This window comes from Amblyomma americanum, chromosome 11 (assembly GCF_052857255.1).
Source record: "Amblyomma americanum isolate KBUSLIRL-KWMA chromosome 11, ASM5285725v1, whole genome shotgun sequence".
Taxonomy (NCBI): domain Eukaryota; kingdom Metazoa; phylum Arthropoda; class Arachnida; order Ixodida; family Ixodidae; genus Amblyomma; species Amblyomma americanum.
Genome location: NC_135507.1, coordinates 126,779,041 through 126,791,495, shown reverse-complemented (window position 1 = coordinate 126,791,495; position 12,455 = coordinate 126,779,041). Strand labels below are relative to the sequence as shown.

Below are 12,455 nucleotides of genomic sequence, written 5' to 3'. Positions count from 1 at the left end.
ATGCCTCGTCATCTAATTAGTGACGCGCATGAATGGATTAACGAGATTCCCACAGTCCCTATCTACTCAGGCAGAGGCTCTTTTTTTTTATGCCTCACCATAATTTATGCCCCTATCTACTACTAACATCATCGGCGTCCCCACGGCGATCGGACGTGCCCTTAACCGTGCTGCGTCATTTTTTGTTGTTTTCAACTAGAACTTCTTCCTGTGAGTCAGAGTTTTTGCATTCCTCCTTCGGGAGCATCTCGTTCACCTCTGTTCAAAATTTGAGCTCGCTAGCACCAATATTTCTCGAAATATAAGGTTTTTTGTAAAACTAGCACGTGGCCGGTAAGCGTGGCTCAGGCACGAGGTCGAAAGAGCGTCTTTTTGGATTTTTCGCGGCTAGACAACTGGCTAAAATTGCTTTTCGAGTGGTCGCGCTTGTCTCCCGATCATTTTGCACTATATGTGAAGGCTCTAGACCAAAATTTCGAAGAGAAACGATGAAACGTACTTTGTAAACAGGCGGCGGCCAGCCTAGGCCTTTTGCCCCCGTCTACGGGAAACGAACGCTCGTAACTCGATTGCTGTCCCTTCGAACCATATCAAAATATATATTTTCATAATCCTGAAGGTGCATAGATCATTTTGAGAGTAATCTCAGCTCCCAACTCGCAAAATTAAGAAAAATATCAACGATCGTGATTTCAACACACCTGGCTCTTCGAGTGGGGCGAGACCCTGGGTAGGGCGGACGGTCGAGCAAAAACTAGCCTAACTCGGCAACCGTTGGAGCTACAAGGAAGTATAGGCACTTTTCGTGAATGCCAGAGCAAGGGCTATCAAGCGATGTCACTGAGAATTGCGAAAAATAATTAAATTGTTGATTTTCGGACCACCAACCGGTCTACGCACACAGGGTTGCTCGAACTTGGGGCTGTACAATGTTGCCAGGTTTCAGGCAAATATTCTGAAATCCGCTAAATTTTGCGGAAAGCCGAAATAATTGATTTTTGGACTGGGAAAAATTAGGAAAAAGTAGAGCAAACTCTAAACACTTCCGCTAAGCAACAAGGTCACCAGACAATCAAGATTACCTGACAAGTTTGGCGGAAAGTAGTGAAAATCGTTTCTGGGCGATCCAGAGGTGGCATCGACCAAGAAGATCAAGTGGAGGGCAAGGAGGAACAGCGACGACAGCTGAAGGGATCTGACAAAATGTCCGATCGTGAACAAACACTGAAAAAAAGGGACGCCAAAGACTCTGTGAAGAGGACACAGAGCAAGAGCAATAAGAAGACCAGTTCCAAGGAATCACAGCAAATCCGGCAGGATTCTGACACTGATATGGACTCTATGGATTCAGAGGTGGAGAGGAGGGATCACCAGAAACACAACAAGCCGTCAAGCAACCAAGAGGGAGCCAAAGTGCCAGAACATGAATGAAGCAGCGACAAGGAGGAATCCGAGCCTAGGCTGTCGAAACTTGCAAAGATTGACAAGAACATATTCATCAACCTAGTGAAGGTTTCACAAATGACAGCAGGCGACGGTAAAGTAGGCGCAGTCATTGATAAAATTATCAATGAAGTCTGTAAGCTGAAGGCTTTGACCATGGAAGCCACACATGAGAATGAGTTCCTGAAAGGCAGACTCGCAGAGTGCAGGGCTCCAATTCAGTCCCCAACGTATGCAGAAGTCACAAAGACCATCTCTGAACAACGACAAGAACAAGAGACGAGAGCAATCATAGTAACCTCAAAGGAAAGAGAAGATCCTTGAGGACCTAAAGAAGATCATGGACCCCATGGAAATGGACATCAAGGACACAACCATGAGGTCTGGTAAGGAGGGGGTAGTGATTGTGTCCACAGACGCCCCCTTCTTGGAAAAAGTAGCAAAGAAGATTCAGAGCGACAGTGGTCTGCTAGATTTGCAGATCCACCATCCGAAAGGACGAAGAATGGAAATGAAAGTCGTGGGCGTGGATCAGGAGATGGAGGACGAGGAACTCATAACAAGGATTATTTGCCAGAATAACCTCCAGTGTAAAGAAGACATTGAGGTCAAAGCGAAATATAAAGGACCCTACGGGAAAACCGTAATCATAACTGTCAAGAAGCAGGCCTACCAGGCCTTAAAGGACAAAAGTCACGTCAACGTAGGCTGCGAGAGGTGCGCCCTGTATGACAACATATTTGTGACAAGGTGCACCAAGTGCCCATCAATGGATCACATGGGGAAGTTTTGCCGACAGCCAGAGAGATGCGTAAACTGCTCAAGGACGGGGCACTCGGCAGAGGAGTGTCAGAGTGAATCTCTTTTCATGGCGTGTCAGAATGAGCGTGTGTTGAAGGAGGAATGCAACCACCCTCTCCTCTCTGTGTACTTCGAGACATTTCAGAAGAAAGTGCAAGAGGAGAAGAGAAGGATCGTCCAAGGGATGTACTAAGGCTCGTATCCATCATGGCGGGAACGACCCCTGATTTGCGGAAAAACAGAGACCATACTTCAGCAACGACGAATCAAGACTCCGAAGTAATAGAAGTCATACAGGTTAATCTGGCACGAGCCTTCAAGGCAAACCAGTCCTTGAGGGATTACAATCATGAATATCAGCTTGATATTTCTGTGGTGCAAGAGCCATACAGCCTCGAGGATAAGTTAATCCCATTTCCTATCAAGCATAAAATAGTGGCAACTAAGAAAAATCCAAAGACCGCAATAATAGTGCAAAAGAAAACATACAAATTTTTCCCATAAAGATCGAAGAAAAATTAATAGTAGCGAGAATCATAAAAGGAGACAAGAAAATTGTAGTAGTAAATGTGTATTGCCCCCCCTAACGAAGACGTATCAGCATTGCTGCTAAAATTAGAAATGGCAATCGCGCAGTTCCAGAGAGAGAACATTTTGGTCATGGGCGATTTTAATGCCAAAAACGTTTTGTGGGGCAGCAAAGAGTCTGATAACAGGGGAGATGAGGTATATGAATTGGCAATTAGAAACAACCTCATAATTATGAATGATTCAAACTCTCCACCCACATTTAAAACTTCAAGAGCACAAGGTTGGATAGATTTAACCATGGTTAATCAGGTGTTGAATACAAGTGTGCAGCAGTGGGAAGTATTGAAACATGCAAATGACAGTGATCATAGATACATTCAAACTTTAATATTTAAGGTTGGAAAACCTACAAGATTCCGTATATCTTTAAAGGGAGAACAGCAAATAATATAGAAATTAAGGGAAGATCAATGGTTTGAGGAGATTCACGACCTCAATACACCAGACGAAATAAAAACAGTAACAGAGCAACTCTACCAGAAGATAAAGAAATGGAAGACAAAATTTCGCAGTAAATGGAAGGAGAGTAAACACAAATTAAATTCCTGGTGGAATACGGATTTGGAATTAGAACGAAAAAAGTAAGAGCTATGAGAACACGCTATCAGAAAGCTCAAGGAGAATTAAGACAAATTTTTAAAGCACAGTATTATAAAGAGCACACAATATACAATAATATGTTGAGTGAAGCTCGGGACAAAAGTTGGGAAAAATATGTAGCACAGTATCATCAAATCCGTTTACCTTATCCTATAAAATTGCGAAGGGGCACAGATTCTGGAGAGTGTAACTAAAAAAATGGAAGTGATACAACGACTGTGGAAGAAACAGTGGAGTATATTTTAGATTCTTTGTATGAAAATAAAAGTAATGAAGAACAGCCAGATGAATTACCTAACGAAAATACATCAGTTGCAGATAAGCTGTTTACAAAAGCAGAAATAGAAAACGTCGTGAGGAATTTGAGGAAAGACGTGGCCGTAGGGCCAGATCGTTTAAAAACCACTTTTATCCAAGAGCTTTTTGGGGCTCATAAGGGGTTCTTTTTTAAACTATTTATGCCTGCCTAAAAGTGGGCTATATACCTAGTCATTGGAAACAATCCCGAAAAATTTTAATCCCCAAGGCAGGAGCCAAAGATAAAACAGGAATAGAAAAATTTCGCCCAATAGCAATTAACTCAATATTAGGGAAAATTCTAGAGAAATGAATAAAAGATCGATTATATTATTTCCTAAGCAGCGGACAATTATTTCCAAAGCACCAGTATGGGTTCCAACATAATACATCAACAACGAATGCATTATTAGTGTTAAAGAAAAGAATCGAACAGCCATCATTAGATAAGCTAAGAACTGTAATATCTTTGGATATTAAAAACACTTTTAATTCAATACAACGTAAAATAATTGTAGAGAAACTGCAGCAACTTAAATGCTACTCCAATTTAGTGAGAATAACAAATTCAATATTGACTCAGAGGAAAATTATATATGAAGATCAAGGAACCTGTATCACAAAAAAATTATCAACAGGCTCTCCACAAGGATCTCCACTAAGCCCACTCTATTGGAATATAATGATTTCAGGGATTTTTGATTTGAAACTACCAGGAGAGGCACATATTCAGGCGTTTGCAGACGACGTAATAGTGGCAATTAAGTTTAAATCTCGCCAGCAAGCAGAACAATTGGCGAACGCAACTCTTGATATTATAGCAGCATGGGGAAAGAAAGTGAATCTAGAGTTTAACCCTGAAAAGTCCAAGGTTATGCTTATTAAGAAAAACTATGGGAGCCACCCTCCAATAATTAAAATAAATAACGAAAAATTAAAAATTACAAATGAACTAAAATTATTAGGAATAATATTTGATAACATAATGTCGTTCTTGCCACATTTAAAATATGTGAAAGAGAAGGTTCAACTTTTAACGGCCAATTTAGGTAAATTTTCAAGAGCAAAAAAAGGAATGAAAGGACAACACTTAAAGAAGTTATACACGTTAGGAATAGAAAGAATGATAGTGTATGGAGCCCCGGTTTGGTATAGTAATAAGGTGGCAATAAATCGGAAACTGAAGTCAATACAGCGCATTCCTTTAATTCTTATAACTAAGGCGTTCAGAACTACACCAAATGTAACACTTAATGCATTAGCGAACCTACCCCCAGTACAATTAAAAATTCAGCTCGAAAAAGAAATATATGACATAATGCAAGGAATAAAAACATACCAGATTAACGATCCGATTTTTGCAGACAAAGATATAGGAAATAAGTTCGATCTATGGGTGTATCATCCTGCAGAGAAACTAGCGTATGATTACACTGAAGATATCAATTCAGAAGCTGATCAGAAAATATAAACAGATGGGTCACAAATAGAGGACAAAATAGGTGCAGCCTTATTGGTGTTTGATGCGGAAGGGACACAAGTGGAAGCAAAACAATTCAAACTTCCTCAGTACGCCAACAATTTTGATGCGGAAGTTGTGGCAATAAAGAAGGCCATAGAATATGTGAAGAAACATAACATAAGCAAAAGCCAAATTCTCACGGATAGTCTTTCAGCACAGAAGGCAATCAAAAATCCAAACAGTAGAAACTCAGCAATTCAGGAGATTAAACTAGAGCTCAGTAAATTGCAAAATCAGAATATCACTTTAACGTATATCAAAGGGCACAGTGGACATAGAGGAAATGAAACAGCAGATGCTTTGGCTAAGGATGCTGCAATGAAAGGAGAAAAGAATAAATTCCAATATCGAAACAATATATCAAGAAGCAGTTGATAAACGCGATGTATGATAAGTGGAACGAAATGTGGAATCAGGAGGGAAAAAACAGTAGCACATTTGAGTGGATTAGAAGTGTAAAATCCTTACCCCAACACTTCCCAACCAATCATTATACATCACAGGCAATCTCTTCTCACGGCAGGTTTCCCTTTTATTTCTACAGATTCAATATCTCAAACTCACTGAAATGTATGTGTGGAGAAAACGCCATAAACTTTGATCATTATCTAGAAAAATGTCCAGTGACAAAGAAAGAAAGAGAACAACTAACAAAAATATTGGGACCTATTTTAACAATTAGGAAACCAGAGATAATCAAACAATCGGAGAGCTATGACATACTTAATAACATGGCACAAATAATACTAGAAAAGTCGTATGAATTACAATTATAAAGGAAAAACATTTAGCAGAGAAAAGTGACAACTGTAAGGCATGCCTTTTCACGGTGAAATGTGTGTGGGGGCCCCAAGACCAGACCAGGTGGGCACTAGTTGCCCGCCCCTACTGCGCACTCACGGGGGAGGCTCGCATTAGGTTATAAAGGCAATAAACGTACTGAAGATCGGCGGCCAAAATTTTGAAGAACCGGTATGGCAGAGCAAGTGTAGCGAATCGAATGTATTGAAAGTAATATAAAATTTGAATAAAAAGTAGAGAATTAGTGATGCGTCACATCAATAAACAAGTGGAGTGGGTTCAAACGACATCAGGGATTACAGGGATTACTGGGTTGAAGCAGCTGGAGTCGTCGGTGCGGCGCAGCAACGAACAAGAAAGTGATGTTTGTGGTTGTGAATTTGTGAGTGCCAGAAGAGGACACGGAGTGACAAAGAACTGGAGTGTGGTGTGCAGTGTGCAGTGCAGTGGGTGAGGTGCCTACGGGTCTAGTATAATCTTAACTAAGACACGGAGTGTTGTGAGGTGTCGTGTGGCGCAAACCATGGCTGACAAGAGCAGTGAAGAAGAGGAAGACACAGGAGGCAGTTTGAAGACAAGACAAGACAAGCCACCCAAGTTTAGTGTATATCAGTGCAGTGCAGCAAGCATTGTTAAAAAAAAGAAATAATAAACGCCGCTGGTCTGGCTGGCCCGTTCCCTAGGCTAGGGGGGGGGGCGATGATGGTATCTACTTCCTTTTTCCTCTTTTCTCCCTCGACTCTTCCCTTCCTTGTTTCCTTCTTTCATTATTTAAAAAAAATGTTTTGGTACTAGACCGTTTATTTTAATTTTTTTGATTGGCATATTCATCACCCGCGATACATTAGTGGTGCGGGAGAGTCCCAATCTAGGGCCTCAATCTACTCTGTTCGTATCTACTGGGGTCCCTACCACGGCGGCGAGGCGATCGGGTGAGCGGGCGGATCAGTGCGGGGTTTTTTCCATTTTTGGGCTGGAGGACCCTCATGTGAGTCAAAAATATTTTGCACTCCTCTTTTGTAAACGTACCGTGTACCTCATACTCAAATTTGATGAGTCTAGACCAAATATTTCGAAAGTTATAACAATTTTTAGATTCCAGACCTAGTGTAAACAAAGGCCCGTCGAGGTCCGATAACATAAATAACAGTTTTAGGGGAAAATAGCGTGTGCAACCCGCTAAACTGAGTCGTTCTGAGTTCGCGCTTAACTTCCGATCATTTTGGTATATATTTGGTATTTTTCGACCTATTTTTGCCAAAGTTATCGGCTTTTTTGATCTGTAAACGGTGGTCAGGAACTTAGCCCTAACTGGCTACCTACTGGCTTTTATTTGCTGATAATTTAAAAATACTCTAATTACACATTGTGTACTATATATTTTTGGAATCCTGGCGATACGGTGATTCTTTTGATGTCATTCGCATCTTGCTAGAGATATTTTTGACCGAGTTATTAGTGGAAAAGGCCGCGCACGTGGTTTTTGTTTATGTTGTTGCTAGGCAACGAACCGTCGGTTGCTCAAAAATTGGTTTCTCTCTGGCTTTACAGCAAAGAAACGTTGAGTGTAATATACCATTAGATTCAGAAAAATAAGGGGCAGGCATTAGCGTTGGTTTCAACATTTTATCTTGTTTCGTTCGGAAAAGTTTGATTCTCTCGCATTTGGAGCAGGGGGAATTTAATTGTTATTATACTGCGGGCACGAATTCCGCCAAATTTGGCGGATTTTGCAAAAGTGTTTTTTTTTTGCTCGGTAAAGAGTGTTGAGTAGTTATTCTGACTTGTTATATATTTTTGGAACTGTTTTATGACGAAAGCACTAGTTTTAGCACTTTCAGTGAGTTTCAGTACACCAGGTAGAGTAATAATGAAAAACGCCACGCACGTGATTTTTTGTTTACGTTGTTGCTAGGTAACGAACCGTCGGTTGCACGAAAAGCGGCTTTTCTCTAGTTGTATGGTAGAGAAAGGTGGAGTGTGATATATCATTGGATTCGGAAAAATTGGGAGCAGCCATTGGAGTTATTTTCACCTTTGTATTTTGGGTTATTTGGAATATGTCGAGTTTCTTGCTTCTGGAGCTGGGGGAAGTTAATTGTTATTATACTGCGGACACGAGTTCCGCTAGATTTGGCGGACTTTTGGAAAAAGTATTCTTCTCTGGAACAAATCTCAAAGAACTTGAAAACACTGATAACACGGGGCTATTAAATCTTAGTGTATGGCTAAACTTAAATAGTCTTGAACTCAACGAGAAAAAAACTAAATTTATGCTTTTTTGTGCAAAAAACAAGCCAATTGATCACGATTTTAAGCTTCGTTACGGCTCTTGCTACCTTGAGCGTGTCAGCTCCCATTCCTTTCTAGGAGTTAAATTCCATCACAGCCTAGGCTGGAGCGACCACATAGACCACACCCGTGTCAAGATCGCGAGAGCTATTGGTATGCTTTCCCGGCTTCGAGATCTTAGACCTTGCTCGCTGAAAAGACAGTTGTATTTCTCTCTTATCCATTCTCGCATCAGTTATTGTCTTCTTATCTGGGGTACTTGTAACTAAACTGACTTAGAAAGAATATCAGCCCTGCAGTCGCGTGCAGCTCGGTTTCTTTTACCTGCAGGAAACAACACAAATAGTTGCTCGGCAAATACACAGTCTCGAATGATCCCTGTGAAAACCATGTATAAACTCAAAATATGTGTGTTTATTTATAACGAAATAAAAACAAATTACATTAATTTTTTTAACACGTACCTAAATAGATCTACTGGTTACAGCTTGCGTCAGACTTCTGTTGTGGTAAATAGGCCTCGTACTAACTACGGAACACAATCAATTGAGAACCAAATCATGTTGATGTGTAATTCTCATCCGTTTGTAATAGATGCAGCTAAAAATAGTCCTACGCCCAGGGGTATTAAACGCATCTGTTCGTCTTTCTTTTTGTTTAACGTTGTGTCCTAGACGACCAAATGCTTACTTCTGGTTCTGTTTGATGTAATATGTCGGTTCGAACAACCCTAATGTATTGCATTCCTGTACCATTTTTGTATATGATTTAGTGTGTATAATTATTTTATTATCTGTATATATTTACAAGAACTGTTTATGATGCGTCTTTTGTGTAAGTGATGGCAAGGACAGCCTTTTTTTGTTGTGTAATGCAATACCGCTCCTGCTGCTGTACCCAAGCGAGGACAAGACCCAGTCAGGAGGTTTAGCACCTCCTTTTGTCTTGCCTCGTGGGCAATACCAGTATGTTGCCCAAAGGAGAAATAAGCAAAAAATGTCTTTTCTTCGTTCTGTGAAGTGTGTTGATGATATGGGTTGACTTTCTATACGGTTTTGGAACTGTTTTACGTGGATCCCACTAGGTTTAGTACATTTTCAGCGATCTTGAGCATACCAAGTAGAGAGGAAACAGCTTATCGTGATACTGACACCAATCAGAACATGCGGAGGTCGGAGAAGACGGGAATGTGGGAAAAGGGGAAGGAGAAGAGGAAACACAAAAAGAGGCAGGAAGTGCAGAAGTCACCGGGAGATTTTTTAAAAAACTCTGCGGAGGTACCCCATTCGACGGAGGCCGAGACTTCTGAGTGGGGAGATGATAGTGAGGTGATCTCCCACGAACGGGCCGGCGGCTCTTGCCCGGAGGAATTTCCGTTATTAGACAGGCAAACGGAAGAGCATCACACTCCTGATGTGTGCAGCACGCGAGGAACGCAGGGCAGCCATACTTGCGAGACAGAACAGGAGAGGACCATTACAAACAGAATGGGTAGAGCGGATCGAAAGTTTTTTCAGGCTCTTGTAAAGTTGGCAGCTAAGATGAGTGAGGACGATGAGGCTACTCTCCTCACCAATGTCGCACTTAGTAATTTCACTAAGATGAAGGAAATTGCTTTGGAGGCAACTCATGAGCTGCATACACTTCGAGGCAAAGTAGAGGTTCTTCGAGAAAAGGAGAGTCGCACGTACAGTGAGATTATACAAGGTATCTCTAGCGGACAAAGAGAGGAGGCAAAGGAACTTAAACCTAAAGAGCCTGCGCACAGGACAACCGAGGCACTGGTAGTGACCTCGCAGTCACTCGGAGCGGACAAATTGTCCAGCTTGATAAAGGACAACATTGACCCGTTTAAGCTTGGCCTTAGGGAGGTGTCAATGAGAAAAAGCCGCGAGGGTATAGTGATTGACTCCGCCTCGAAAGAGGGAATTAAGAACTTGGAGGAGGAGTTGAACAATAATCCCGCCACCAAAGGAAAGATTGACACAAGAAGGCCCAAGAAAAGGCTCCCGCAGATCAAGATCGTAAGAATCCCGGAGGATTTTCCCACTAAACAGCTTTCGGAGCGTATTGTGTCGCAAAATGACTTAAATTGTGACCCCGAAGACATCACAGTCGTAAAATCCTGGAAAGGCCGCAGTGGTGTAACCGTTGTAGCGGAACTGGGGCGCAGGGCATTTGAAGCTTTGAAAGGTAAATCAAAAATGTACATTTTCTGGTCGGTGTGTCCCTTTTATGATAAAAACTTTGTTCTTAGATGTAAGAATTGTGCCAAGATAGGGCACCTAGAGCGAGACTGTGATAACAACTCTTGCTGCACAGAGTGCGTGGGGGACCATCACTTCCGCAAGTGCAGCTCATGAGTTAAACAATGCAGAGCCTGTCATGAGGCAGAGCTTCCTAATGCACTGCGATAGCACTCTTTCTTGAGCTTCCGATGCCCAGCTTTTAAAGAGGCACAAATTAGGGAAACAAGTTCCCTAGTTTCACACTTATAATTTAGCAGAGGCAAACAGCAGCAACTGAGCAGTTTCCTGTCTGGACGCATATTTGTGGACAGATCAGCAATCATGGCAAAGCTTTCATTAATTCAGATCAATTTAGGTAGATCGTTTAAAGCGACACAGGATCTATGCAACAAGTCTTGAGCTCAGACAGGACATAACACTAATTCAAGAACCTTACGCTCCAGAAAATAAAATAATTGGTTTTTCATTAAAAGATAAGAAAATACATAGCAATGAGAAACCGAAAGTTGCAATAGTAGTGCATAATCCGAACATAGGCATCTTTCCCATAATTTTATCAGCAAAAATAATTATAATGAAAATTTATGTCAATGCCAGAGAATTTGACATAGTAAATGCTTATATCCCGCCTACTGAGGACGTCAGTGAAACTCTGACTGTTATTGAAGAACATTTACGGAAGAGCACACCCAAACATCTTATCATTGCGGGGGATCTTAATAGTAAGAATATGCTGTGGGGTGGTCAATTAACAGAGGACAGAGGCACCAATGTACTGGAGTTTGTTTTAAGAAACAATTTGACAGTGGTAAATGATAACAACTCCATACCAACATTTCAAACAGTGAACGGGCGAAGCTGGATAGATTTGACGATAACCTCAGCACCAACTATGAAGTTAATAGAAGACTGGGAAGTTCTAGACATTCCCAATAGCTCGGACCATAGGTATATTAGGAGAATTTTAACCCAAGACCAGACAGGCGGCAGCAAACGATTGACAAAAATGGGAGAATATAGATTTCTCGCAGAGCTGACTGAGGACGAATGGTTGAAAAAAATCAGCGGCATAACTTTCATGTCTACCGAGCATTTGGATTCCATCATCAAAGCATTCTATCGCAAGATTAGGACATTAATTGATAAGTTTTCAAAAAAATTAAACAGCAGAACAAGGATAAAATAGCCAAACCATGGTGGTGTCCAGAGTTGGAAATAGAGAGGAAGAGAGTACGAGCTTTGAGGCGAAGGTTTCAGAGATCAAGGAACGTATTAAGAGAAGATTTTAAGAAGGTGTATGAGGAGGTGCTGAACAGATATAATGAGTTACTCAACGTTAAAAAAGATGAGTCATGGAAAGAATACTGCAGTAGCATTAAGAACAAAAATCCATTCACCTTACCTTATAAATTAGCGGCAAGAAAGATTAAAGAAGGCACAATAATTAAAGCAATTCAAAAGCCTAACAGAGAAGTTTGCAATACTCTGCTGGAGACTACGGAATTCTTATTAGAAAGTCTTTACGAGCTCGAACGAGTGCAGCACAGTTCACTACAGGTACAGGCCAGCTCTATGGCGGCCGAGGAACAGGATCGGGACCAAATCATCCCATTCACTGTAAATGAACTTTCAGGTGTCATTAAGAGTTTCAGGAAGAATATAGCCCCAGGGCCTGATCTCATAACAACGAGATGGCTCGTACACCTTTACAATAGTAATAAAGAATTTTTATTGAACATATTTAATGCAGCACTTCGATTTAGATATTTTCTAAAGCCTGGCGGATAGCTAGAGTAATTTTAGTCCCCAAGAACAGATCAGCAGAAAATAACGTGGATAACTATAGGCCCATAGCCATT

At 41.1% G+C, this 12,455-nt stretch overlaps 1 pseudogene; it reads left to right on the top strand.

Moving 5' to 3' along the window:
- Positions 1–138, top strand: part of LOC144111623 (large subunit ribosomal RNA) — a 2,923-nt pseudogene extending 2,785 nt beyond the window's left edge.
- The last annotated feature ends 12,317 nt before the right edge of the window (positions 139–12,455 follow it).